The following is a 14,286-nucleotide window of genomic DNA, read 5'->3' on the forward strand; positions in this document are numbered from 1 at the left end:
TTCAGCTCAGGTATTTAAACACAATCTTTAGTATACCTTCAGCTACATATTTCATTATTTTATATTCCCTTCTGAAATACTAATATATTCAGGCATGAACAGAGGATGTCCTCAGATGTCCTCAGCAGAAAACATTAAATGCTAAAGGTATGTGGTAATTAACTTGTGCTTAGAGAACTTCTTATGAAGCTGTTGCATAAATCCAAAATTACAGCAGCCAGAATTACTTCAGAGTTTATTTCATTACATAAATATGCATCACCAGATCCTGACTTTTTACTCCTGTAGACAGAAATAGTCAGAGTTTTAGCTAATATTTCTTACCTGTGGTTTTGGAATAGCATAAAGTTATAGATGCTAGAAACAAAAGAGAATCCTTAGTTGCCACAGAAGCCAGGTAGCAAAGAGGCTTGTGGGGGGAGAAAGCATATTCTGAGAAATTGCAAGTGTCAGACTTGCTAACTGTCAGGCTTATGTGGAGAAAACCACCAAGCAGGCTTCTGAAAATAAGTTAGAGACAATTTTAGTACAGATTTCTTCAACCTCACACAGGCAGACTCTGGGCTGAGTAAGAAATCACACCTGGCTGTGCTCAGTGCAAAATGGCACGTGCAGAGAGAACAGCCATGACATATCCATTTGAATACACAAAGGTTTACTGAGGCTTACGAGGGACTTTACCTGTTGCTCTAAATTTAAATGCAATTGGATCACAAAAACCCTCTCTGAAAGAAAATATAGCCCATCGATATTAGGGCACAGCAGCATTTCCAGGCCCTTAAAACATTATGAATTGAGTTAAAAGGTGCCCTCGCTTTGCAGCTCTGGATTTTTTGGCGCCCTGCTCCTGGGGAACACCCATGTGTGAGTTGGCATCATTCCTCACCTGAACCCCTGAGCAACTCCACTCCACATGTACTACTCCCAGCTTTCAAAGATTTGGGAAAGCACACCCTTAAAGAAATGTTGTCAACAGAAATACAGAGAATACAATTGTGCTGCTGCCCCACAAACACACCACTGTGTAAATAGCAATGAGAAGTGATGCCAAAATAAGCAACGGGTCACCACCTCCCCTGCCCAAGCATCCAATGTGCGGCAGGAGGGAAGAGGGCTCTTTTTCCCGAGCTTTCTCAGCACGCTCAGCATGCTACTCCTTCCTTACCTGTAAAAAATCACTTTTTTAAGCCCATAGCAATGAACACCTGACACTTTCTTAGAATGGCTTGGTCTTTTTGCCACAATTTAACCCATCGGCTTTTTACCAGTACCCCATACATAACTGAACTCCTTCCCCTGCTTCTGCCTATCTGTTTTGGTTTTGTACCTTTGCATGCAGCTGGTCTATTTTAACTCACTGGCTTACAGAATTTATTTTTCCTTTAGAAGAGAAATAATTTGGAAAATGCTTTGGTAGGTGTGCCTCTTGGGTCTAGCCAGAAATAGTAGCTCAACCTTTTCATGTAAATAAGAAAAGATTAAGTGCATTATTGACCAAATTTGGAGAAGGCTCCTTAGAAATATGTTTACCACTAAGTTGCTGGGCTCGAGCAAGAATTTCCAGTCAAAACAAGAGGTATGAGAAAAAGGGGAAATGATGGAGCAGTTCCAGAACAGGCAATATCCTCGTGATTACTTTATTCACCTGGAAAGAGGTAGCTTAGGATCCTAATTTGGAATTAGAACTAGGTGGTGGGGGCTATAGGTATTTATATGATTTCTGTAAGTGATTAATATGATTTCTATAAGTGATTATATACTTGCCTCTTTCTTTGAATGGAGCTATTTAATTTTGCATACATATGTCAATATACATTGAGCCAAAGACTGCAAATTACTCAGTTATTTTCAACAAAAAAATGAAGAAAGAAATCTGTGATTCTCGTAGTTGGTTTTGATCTGCACTGCAACAAAAGCAAGCATTTAAAGGGGTAGGGAAAAACTACAAAAGAAGTGATGGATGGTAGAAAAGCCTTAGAAAATACCCTAGCCCCGTGGCTAGTGAGCTGACCTCAGACGTGGCGCACGTGGGTTTTACTCCCTGCTTTGCACCCCATCTTCTAGGGAGCTTCCTAGCCACAAAATTCCTGGGTATTCTGGAGTCTTTTTCTCTCATTCTGGCTTATCATTAAAAATTTTAAGCATTTTGTTTTCGTCTTGACGCAAACAAAATTAACTTCCAAGCCTTTTTTTTGTTGTTGCTTTTATTTAAATTAAATACCAATTTTTCCGACCAAGCCGGCTCCTTCACATTCACTTCTAAACGAATCAGGCTCTTGCTGGAGTGCCAGAGACAGAGTCTGGTTTTTCTGGTTTTTCCTCTTCTAGAAAATCCTTTACACTTGAAGCACCACAAACCTTTTAATCCTTCTCTTGACATTTGAAACATCTTATGTAACCTTTAATAAAAGCATGGCTACAGAAATACCCATAGTACTGCCCGGACTTGTGGGTGATAGCTTGGACTAGGACTTCTTGTGCTTCTCAGCTACCAGCACGTTTTGTAAGTGAGGAGGAGTATCTTGGACTTTGGGCTCTGGTAGGGTGTTCTTCACGGTTCTCTGAGCAGAAGGGATTTGCCCCAGTTGTTTTGGGAACAAAAGGACACAAAACAAGATAAAGTCTACCACTGAGTATTTTGGAGCTGAGCCAGGCTCCACACTGCCTTACCACATGCCCTAGGGTTGGTAAACCCAGCCACTGATGGACACTTACTCCTCTCAGATTTATGCATCATCCACCCCATAATAAACTTAGGGTGTTAAAGAATAAGAACACTCGTGCACGACGAGGACATCATAGAATAACATACGGTAACCTCTTTAGGATGATGATTTTGAGGATTGTTACACCTGCAGAGATGGGACATTTCACTATGTATTAAAGCTTTCTCTAAGTTTTACTGCGTGGTGAGTTTTAATGATAAAATTATGTGCTCACTTTAAAAAGTGTGGATTTTCGCTATGAGAACAAAGATAAAACAATAAATCTCACTATTATTATTATGCTTAATATTAAAATTTCTTTCCTCTTCCAGCTAACTCACCTTTTCCTTTTTTTTTTTAAGTGAGAATCTCCATAGCATCAAGAGATATAAGCCATAATCCAAAGCACAATGCTACTGAACGTTATTGAAATCTTTTTAATTAAACTTCTCTTTCTGAGGACTTTTCCTCAGGAGGAAAAATGCTTTTGAGACGTCTCTTTGGGCGCGGCAAGCAACCTGCAGAAAAGCAGGACTTCTGACATCCACTCCACTGGAGTCCCTTGTGAGCTTCCTAAGCACTTTCTGACAAGCAAAACATAAATAGGAAGCAAGCTTTTGCCTTTATGAGATTCCCACCGGGAAAACAGAGGAAAACTCAACCGATAAATAAAATGTGTCTGAATTCAAAGATTCTTGCCAATTTGGCAAGATGGTTCATTGACCAGGTTGTGACTAGGTTGTATTATAAAACGCGAAAACCTGAATGAGTCTAGATATATATTGTCTCCAGATTAATGTTGTGATTTTAAAAACTCTTGTGCTCTAAAATCTATGCTGTCCTTTAATAGCACGCATTATCTTTAATGATGCAGTTCTTTTAGCTGTAGAGGAATACTAGCGGCGATTGGACAAGCTTGGCTGGCCTCAAAGTTTAGTGTTCTCTATTTTTCTTGTGTGGCTCAGTGCAAAACCCTTTTTTATTTCTTGCTAAACAGAAATGGCAGGGTGTGGAGAAGAGGCAGTGTGTTTGCACTCCAGAGGATGGGAGCTGGCTGTACTCCTTTTGAACCACCATAAATTACTAGGAGCACAGGAAAGAGATGAAAGCTACTTATAGTCCTCCCTGCAGAGTTGAGAGCTGTTTTTGTTGTATTTTATTTTATTTTATTTTATTTTATTTTATTTTATTTTATTTATTAAGGGCTCCAGGCTTGTGATCATAAAACTCACAGGACCTGAGTAGAGGGGATAAAGCCTGGATCTCATCAGGGTTTCTAGATGTACATTCAGGGGTGTTATATGTGTATTTGCTAATGCGATCTTAGGGATGTCTTCAGGTCCGAGATCCGTTCAGGGTTCCAAATGAGTTCATCTGCTGATTTTTTTGCATTTTTATTTTCCTTTGTGTTTGTAAATGAAAGCATTTTTCTATTACTTGCCTCCTGACTTTTAAATGTATTTACTCTCAGTATACAAAGACTTTTTAGACATTTTCATAGTTTACTTTCTAACTGTGTGAGCCAAAAACAGACATGACAAGGTTGAAAGATAAATCCACATAGATCTTTCTGAATAATAAAAAAATATTAATTTCAGTGTACTCTTATATTTCAAGATCACCTTAAAAAGAAGAGAGATGAAAGACTACTTTTAAAAGGGTATTTATATCATATTGGCTTATATTGATGAGGCTATATGGAGAAACAAGAATTGTCAGACTATTTAAATAGCCATATAATTTGCCATAGACAGTTGCATTGTACTCTGTAGAGTGTTACAGCTAGGATTAGGTAAATGTACAACAAGCAGAGTGTAAAATCTTTCCTATTTGATGAAAAGGGTAAGACTGAATGACCTTGTGTCCATTCCCTTGCAGACGTCTCTGCCTTGATGGGTGTTTCCACTCCTGTTCCGCCATATTTTTTAATGTAGTAAAGCTAAACTACTTGCAGATGAAGATAATTCTTGGTTGTTGGAAAGCTTCTAGAACAGCTTCTCAGAGGAAGTGATGGAAACTTGGTTGAGAACACTAGGACTGAATGTTGTCATGGCAGCATAAGAGGCTCTAAAATCATAAAAAGTAGAGTTAAAATGCAGACACCAGTCCTGAGGACCTGAGGACCTACCTGTTGGAGGCGCTATTAGCTTAAAAAGCAGGGGTGTTCAACTGAAAAGAAACAGTACAAGGCAGAACATGGACTTAGGTCTTCTGAGGAGAACAACTATTTTATCTACTGTCCTGCAAGGAGAAAGGGAAACTATGAGTAAAAGTAAGGCTGGTGTTTATGAGCCTTGGAAGTATTAGCTCCGAGGCTTTTTGTCAGGAGGGTAAGATGCCAAAGGGCTAGCTTGCAACAAGCTTTCTTTCAGAAGTTTGATGGGGCTAAGTAAAGTGCTTACACTGAGCTGCAAGCTCACCCCTGCTTTACCATGGGAGAGGTTTGTCTCCCAAGTCATGTCTAGCACCTGGGGGAGATGGGCACAAAATAATTCATCCTACAGAAAAACGGGTAGTGCGGTAAGTCGAATTTGACTTGCCAGAATTGAGCTTAAGATGAAGGAAGGCAAGCATGTGATTTGCCATTATGGATGTTTTCCGCTCTGCGGATAGGCAAGGGAAGGACTGTCACTTGCTAGTGACAGTGACATTGGGATTGCTGCTTTGGAGAGCCCAGCTGTCCTGCTGTGCTCTACACACAGGGGCTAAAGAGAGGCAAAAAAATGATGCAGAACACAGCTGCCTCAAAAAGCACAGCAGTCCTGCAGGAAATCCAGCCTCTTGGTATTTCACGAACCATGTCATAACCCTTTTCAGAAATGAACTGATCTGCCTTCTAAGGCATGTTTTGGCGTTTTTTTGCCAGTTTCAGCTGCAAAGCTTCTTCAGGATCAGATTTCATTAATGGCAGGCAGCTGCTTAATAATTCCTAACTTTACTGCTGGCTAATCTGTATCTATTTGTTCTCATCTACCTCTCTTGCCCTCCCTCAATCCCCAGCATATATTCCCCAATATACTCGAAGAAAGTAATCCTTTCCTCTTCTCACCCTTCCTTGTAAGTTAGGCTCTCCCTTCACCTAATCATCCAAGCAGTCTTTCTTCCCATCTGTTACAAATCACCAGTTTTAACATGTTTGACACGAGCGAGAGACAGTATAGGTCTTTTTTTACAAAGGTTGGAGGAATCTATTTTCCTTGCTGTTACAGGAACTTGTGTCTCAACTTCTGGTATTAGAATCTGATTTTGAAGCTTTTTCATGCTGGGACGCTTCACACGGGTGTTCCTCAGCAGGCCAGGGATGTCATGCAGAAGTATTTTCACTGAATTGCAAGGCTAAAATCTATGGGGCATGCATGACTGAAACCACAGAACAAATAGGACCTAGGGAACACAATCCCAGTTTTTAAACACTAATGCACCGCTCTGATTAAAGTATTTATGTTCAGAGGTGCATAAACCCCTATTAAAATGTTTTAGAAGTGCCTAAGTTGCCAAATCTCACTGTCTTGCAGCTGGATTTAGGTTCTTCCATCATTTATTTGCTTTTGGTATTACCTGAAGTTCTAAATTCCATGAATTTACAAGCTGCCATGGAAATTCATTTTGTCATAGGCTGAAAATAAGTAGCAGTTGCATGTACTCATAAACCCCTTTTATTGCCTTCCTACACAAATTTAATTTCAGTCCTTCGGCGGAAATGTAAAACACAAGGAAGCACACTTTAAGAAAACTAAAACCCCATGTTTCTAAAATGTGCAAATGCAAACAAATAAATGTGTTTCAAATTTCATTCTGTACTGATCACTAAAATATAGCTTGACAAATCATATTATGAATTGAATTGCTTCCATTTTTTTGGCAAAAATTAATTTTAAATGTCAAATCAGTTGTAAACCTTTATTCTTTGAGCACAGAGAACACTTTTATCACCAAACTACCAAATATTTTCCCATGTGCATCATGCTCCCCATATGTGTAACTACAAAACAGATCAGAAGGAAACAGGAAAAGATAAAATCAAGACAAATAAGACGTATTTCTCCCTTCGGAATATAATCCTAGATGCAGAATCTGGAATAATTAGCGCCTTTTACACTCAGAAACAATTTTAATATAAATGATACTGTAACCTGGGGCCCAAGCCTGCAAACATTAAAGAATATGAGGTTATTTTATGCATGTGAGTAATTCCTCTTGAGAATATTTGCAAGATTAGAAACCAGAGTAATGTGATAAAACAGTATGGAAGGAGATTGTATTACATCTGTACAAGCTGTACCAGATAGATACCACTAATGTAGTCTATTTAATATTAGTCAAGCTCACAAGCTTCATAAAGATGACAAGGTCAGATATTTTAACAAAACAAAATTAATCTATCTAGCACAATCAGGTTGGCGCGTTTGACAAGGAGAGGAAAGTCTAGCTAAAGACTCCATTTTGGGAAACAATCACTATATATTCTTCAGTATATAGAAAGTAAGCTCTGAAAATCCTTACTGATGTGGAGAAAATATATTAATGGTATATACTGCACTGTACACACAAATAAGTAGCATACCTACTTGTTACCTGTTCAGAGTGGTCCAGCCCTACTGCTATGGCAGTTAACAGCAAAACTCCTGGGATTGTAGGAACCAAACCCTGCCTATATTGTCATTGCAGCTGTAAGATACCAGTGAGCCAGAGACAGAGACAGCAGGGTTGCGTGCATCTGCATCAGCAAGTGATATGGCCCTACGCAAGTCTACAGGAAGATAACATTCATTTTCTATTATTTAAATATTTTAAAAGGAAATTTTACATATACACTTTAAATGCCTTTCTCTCAGTTTTAAAAGTGCTGTAATGTGCAACAGAACACTTCCGGAGCTCATCAAACTTCTGTGATATTACTAAAACCACAGTCAACGCCTTTGAAACTTACATTCCTTTCTGTACGAGGGGACCTCATTATGTGGAGATGGAGAATCTGTTGGGGACCCTAAATGGTGGATGCATTTTTGTAAGCATAAACAGTTCGACAGTAATTTCACTTTAATGTTACGTTAGCAGTTTGTATCCATTTTGTTACAATCAGACCTTTGAGAAATGGTATTTACAAATCATTTTTGGCCAAAAACACCGGAAAAGTCTCTGTACAAAGCCAGAAATGTGTTACCCATCATACAGCCAAGTCCATCTGCTTTTCAGTCCTAAATCCTAAATATATATCTTAATTGTGTTCAGATTTTCTCACTTGCACCAGAGGAGAGCAAGAACCACCTTACTGAACTTGAGTGGTCTTCTGGGGTTTAGTCCAACTCCCACTTAGGTCAATGGGACACATTTAATGACTTAAGCAGAGCTTAAACAGAACGATTTCAGATCTTAGGAGTCAAACCAGTGTATTCCAGAGACTTTTCTGATCCCAGTGAGCTTTCTTCTGAGATAGCTCATCTAAAGGTACACAGAGAAATGGTTCATTGCAGAAGGACTAGCCAAGGAACACTGGAGTCAGTGAAAGACTCAAATGCAGCCCGAGGCAGCAGAGAAATTACCACAATGCAGGGAAAAAAGCCAAAAGGTGAAATTAAATTCCAGTCCAAGCACTCACAAGGTCCTGAACAGCACAGATGCTTATTCTGTACGGTGACCCTTGCTGATCACAACAGTTCATCTGCTCAGGATAGCTATTCTCAAAAGATGTGAAATAGCAAACTTTGTATTGCCCGATGAAGACATACAATGTAAGATTTCATATAACTCTGATGAGTTTTGGTTCCTGCTCAGTTGTTTTCTTCTGTAAAGAGGAAAATCTCTCATACATACTGTAGAAATAATATATTGTCTGGCTAACATAAAGTCTACTCTGTGTTATAAAACAGTGAAATCATTACAAATAGCCAGTGGTTGTCTAATATGTAGCAAAAATATTTTCCTACAATTATTTTTGTAAGTGTGATGTTTTGTGTGTGTGGTAATCAAGATCTGGAGAGTTTTCCTTAAGTCTCTTTATGAAAGGTTTTGTGGATATTTGTATTATATTTTAGGGGGAAAGATTCCCTCCTTACGAACTACTCCCTTACAGTGCAGTCTAAATTCAATAAAAGCTGATCTTTGGAATTCACTGCTAACTCATGCCTGTATTTGTGCAGGACACACACTGAATTTGTGACTTCACCCCTTTCCTACTCAGAAAGCCCTGCCAAGTTAAAGTGGGAAGTGGAGCATACTGCAGAGGCAGAGTTTCTTCTTTTGACCACCCTTCCCTGAGGCTGAGGCAACACGCTGCTTCCAGTGATGAAAGCAGAGGGAGACTCAGCATATGTATATTCTTCTATCAAAAGGCTGTTCTGCCAAATCTATTTTGGGTAGCTTTAGTTCAATGCTAGTTCTTTTTTAAAGTAAACTCAAACCTTTAAGGGTTGAAATAACTTTTCATAAAGTAAAATGACATTTTTTTAATGTTGCCATCTGTTTGCCCACCACTTTGTCTTGTAAGCTACTTTAAAACAACATTAAGCAAAGCACTTGAAAGGCAGGCAAATGTTGCTAATGCAAACTTATCTCTGTGACTGTCCAGAAAGACACAACTGAATAGCAGTCTTTTAAAAAACATCCCTGACCCATTCAAGGTGAAATTAAACATCCTGTGTTTCTTCTGAAATTCACTAGTTAAACACAATTTCATTCCCTGAATGATTTCAATTGTGTACCAAGGAAAATGTGCTTATAGGTGAGAACTGTGCCAGCTTAATTATTATATCATGACCACTTGCAGATGGGAAGTGGTAAATTCTGTCAAATTAGTGTTTGAAAGAAGGTTTTAGTTCTGTATAGAACGCTATATATTCTGGAATTATATATAATATGTTATATATAATGTAGAATTATATGTTATATATAATTCCAGAATATATAGCGTTCTATACAGAATGCTATACTATACAATACTACTATTCTGTTTTGTAAACAGGTTTGCTGTCCTTCAAAACGTAATGGTGAAGGGGCTCCTGCAAAGCTGTACTACAGGGTGTATGCTTACTACATCATACAGTAAGGTGAGTCCGTCTCATCTGTATGAGGCCTTGCATAGATATTTTACATTTTATTAAAAAGGAGCATTTGCAAGATCAAGTATTTTCCTCTGGGAAAAAAAAAGCAGATGCATTTAATTATTTCTGAGTATTAATTATAATTAGCATTTAGATGCATCATTGACTTTCCAGTTTGACTTTGCTTCCTCTGTCAGCCTTGTCATCAGTAAACAGCATTTTCATCTATAGAAAAGGCCGGGGAGGGTGGGGGTGGGTGATAATGACAAGATTTCCAAAAAAGGCAGGGCTTTCTATATGTCTGCTACGTGCTCCCACATTCGCTAGGAATGACTAGAAAATTTCAGAGACAACTCACATAGTCAAATTTTATGCAGAAAAAATAATTGGCATGGAGATTAGGTGGCACATACTGAAACGCTGGACTCTTTCTACACATTAATCAAACAGTGTGCGAGAGATTAATCAAAAGGCATATTCTGTAACATGTAACAAAGCAAAAATCTCTTCTGTCATATGAAGACAGAAAAAATTGCTAGTATGTGCACAACCAAAAAGGTACCAAGTTCTTCAATAGCTATAAAAGCTTGGACTTTGACAGGGACAATAGCAATCAATCACAGTGTGTGGCAGACCATGAAACTCACTCTGGACTAGGCCAATGAATCAAAGTATTGCTGAAATTGCAAATACTAATGCAACTGTTGAAGATTTAAAGTGATTAAATTCAGCGGTATTAAAGCAATAAAATTCTACCAACATGGTAGTCCTGAGGCAAAGGGACGTGTTCATAACCTTAAAATTGAATTTGCACTTTCTTCTCTGCCCTGAATCATAAATAAAAGTCCTATCATGGTTAATTTGGCCTTTCAGGTTTCCAAGGCAGACACTGTTCTTTGTGGACAGCAGAGATTCCTCTGCAATTTTTATAAGTGTATATTGTGTCCTTATACCCATTTCTAGCCAAATTTTGTTTTCTGCACATTAGTGTACTGTGTTACATGATTGCCATTTCCCCCTTAAAGGTAAGTGGATGCATGTGTACCTTCTACAGCAATTAGCTAGGTAATTATTTAAGTAAAATTCCTTTCAGTTTGGACATCACATTTGCTTAATAATGTTAAAAGCACTTTGAGATCATTCTTCTGAAAACACATACATAAATAAATGCTGTGGGTGTGTGATTTGTACTATCTGCGCATTAAAATAATGCACTAATTAGCACTGTTACACTTCTAAAGATGTTATTGGGATGATGAAATTTTAGAAAACTGTGTTCCTATGTTTTCTATCATCTAAAGAATCTTATAGCCCCTCCTTGTGAGTAAATTCATGTCAGCTGCATGCAAAGGAAAATACTGCCTAGCTACAAGGCCACTATAGACTGGTCCTGTTAACACAAGAACACCTATACACATGTATAGGTCCATACATAGGGAAAATAATTTTCCAATAGAACTAGGATGTAAGTTTACACACTGATAGAATTGTACAGACAAAGCTAGCCACAATCCATGTGCATTTTCTTATTCTTCTGATGGCTTTTTGGGTTTAGCACACCCAGTAACAAAGTATTTAAGTTAAACCAAATCAAGCTATTCTTGTAAAAAAAAAAAAAAGAAGTCTACGTGAGAGAGGTTCATGAGAATGACTGCTTGCACAGTTGTAAACAGTGTCTCTTTCTCATGTGAAGCTTGAGCCCGAACCTTGGACCCGAGCAGAAGCCTGAAGGAAAGTGAACAAAGTTTCTTAAACCACTCTTCTTCCTGCATTTTGCCTAGCTAATCATAGGGAATATCCTGTCATATATTCATTCCCTCCGCCTGTGTCTAATGTCTAGAATAAAAAAGACCCATGTTTGGCTGCCTGTTAAGACACTATCATAAAAATATTAAGACCTTACTAATTAATGTATAAAGCAAGCTCTTCCTCTCACTCAGTTATGGATTAACTTCTTACACACGAAGACCTCTCACCTAAAACAAACTGTCCTTCCATTTTAAGTTAGCTTACACTAGAGACTGATTTCCATTTTCTCTTGGACTGGTAAAGCAACTATTTTCCAATAAAGACATAGGCTATATCAGTTGACTATTGATAATCCTTCAACAATAAGTCGAGTGTCACCGCACACACAAAAACCTACAGGATGTGCTTCCTCCCAGAAGTCCTAGTGACATATACTACGGCACATAGCACCAATATTTCATGTGGCATTAAAGTGCAGCTGGTAACACACCTAGGCTCATTCATCAATGAAGATGTAAGTAAAGTAACTCTGGTAAAAATGTCACAAGCTTGAGTGACACAGACAAATGGGTCTAAACTAATAATTTCATTATAGTTAGCAAAATACGTCAATTGACTTTTGATGCTTAGATCTTTCACGCTTCTCAGCCACTACTGTGCACACACATTTACCTAGTAATTTGGGAGGAGCATCCCTCACTCTTTGGGAATCACTTCTGGGACCTGTTTTCCTCCAAACACTTACCAGGATAGGGATTTCCTGACCAGGGTGGCACAAAAAGTCTGTCATATTAGTACTGAATCTGTCAGTATCCACCTATTTTTTTAATTTTTCTTGAGAAAAATATAGCATGCTGTAGACTCAGCAGTTCATTCCCTTCTAGTGGGACAGGATTAGACTTCTGACTTACACAGTGGCTATTTCTTTAATTCATTTTCTTATTTTTTAAGACAAAAAATGCACTAAAATACCTCTGCCATAGCAATGCCTAGCTTTGTAACTTAAGACACCACTGCAAAAATCTGGCAGTCCTGCAAAAATGCAGCAATGCACTTGAGTGCAGTACCTCAGAAAGGAAAAAGCAAACGGGTATTCGTACTTTTTCTTTTACTACATAATCTGTAGCCTTATTTTCCTTCACTCCATTGCAGTCCTGCACTGGCATTCCACTTCTTCCACTGGAATATCAAGCTTGTCATTCTTTGGTTCTCCCGGAGGACACAGAAAAGGCATACATGCCAACTTTTAGCTTTTTTATTAAAACAGACAGCAATGTCAAATTTTATACCAAAGTTTTCTTTCTCTCAGATATTTTTCAGGTGGTTGAGTTCCACCGGTGTTACAAAAAGGCAAACACCAAACAGAATAAGCAGTCCCTTCGACTGCTTCTTTTCCATTCTTTTGTAACATTATAACACCACTAGTTTTTCTGCTATCCAAAGAACTTCTGGTGTAAAAAGACGTAGCTTTCTCAAGTAAAGGATAATCAGAGAAAGTAAGTTCCCTTTTGGAAACAAAGAACAAACAAAACCAAGTAACTATTACATTATCAACATTCTTCACAGATCACAAATTAGAAACCCAAACTTAATATTGTTTTTTTTTCTTCAGGTATAAATCAGTGCATATTCCTGGAGCGATATGGTTTAAGTTGAACAGTGCTATAAAGTAGATAGTGGAAGCACTACATAAAATTTGCTTTTCAGATTTTCTTATTCTCATAACGTCATTGTCCAGTTCACCGGGTCTACAGGAAAGTTAAAGCAGCTGCTTTAACTTCCGAATCTTTAGTCTTTACTGAAGTCAGAATAATGCTACTTTAAAGGTATGTTTAAACACGTATTCTTATCACAACGTCTTTTGGAAAAAATCTTAAGATTTATGAAATGTTGCTGAACACTCATTTTTCTCCATAGGCTCATCTGTCTGAAGTCAGAGCAGGGTATTTAAAATTTCAATCACTTGTAACAGAATGGTAGTTCCTGCACCACTGTGATAGAAACATCTGGATTTTATTCCAGAAACATTCTCTGGTTCCAGCTGCTAAAACACTTTTTCTCGCTGAAAACTAGTCTGTGAGGATTTAATTTTGTTCACCTGCAAAATTCCATTCATGTGACCTTTTCATTGAAACGCACACACAGCATCCTTCAAACCGAGAGGAACTGGCATTAAAATGAATCACAGAAAGGAGAGAGTACATCACTGTCACATTAGCAGACACTTTGAGGCCTGTTGAGAACTATTGTCTTTCAAAGCAAAAAGTACAAAATGCAGACAAAATCAAAGCCGAACATCAAGAGTTATACCCTTAGAATAAATTAAGAATATATAAATACAAGTCCTGAAGTAGTCCCCTACTCGTTTCCAGAAAACGCCTCACAGAGTAAGTATATCGTATTTGTACTTACATCAATTTAATACAGAAGGCAAATGCAATACATTAGCCCCACACATAGATTAAATTGATGCCAAACAATAAACGTAAAGCACATGCTCCACATTTCCCACAGGCAGAACAGTATTTAGACAGATTCCATCTCCAGGGGCACTCAGGGTGCACAGAAAGATACGCACTGCCTGTGTGGTGTTTTTAGCCTGTAAAGAGTCCTCAGTAATGTTAAGGGGGAGGGCATTTTCTAGTGAACTTGCCATAATTTTGGCTGGCATCTGGGAAACACAGGGCCAAGAGGAACCACGTCCCATTACACTAACGGGCCGGCAGGCAGCTGCCAGCCTCTGCAGGGACCCGCTGCTGGTCTGCGCTGTCAACGCGCCTGCGCACACCCAA

The sequence above is a fragment of the Pygoscelis adeliae genome, unplaced genomic scaffold, assembly GCF_000699105.1.
Source record: "Pygoscelis adeliae isolate BGI_AS28 unplaced genomic scaffold, ASM69910v1 Scaffold171, whole genome shotgun sequence".
Classification (NCBI taxonomy): domain Eukaryota; kingdom Metazoa; phylum Chordata; class Aves; order Sphenisciformes; family Spheniscidae; genus Pygoscelis; species Pygoscelis adeliae.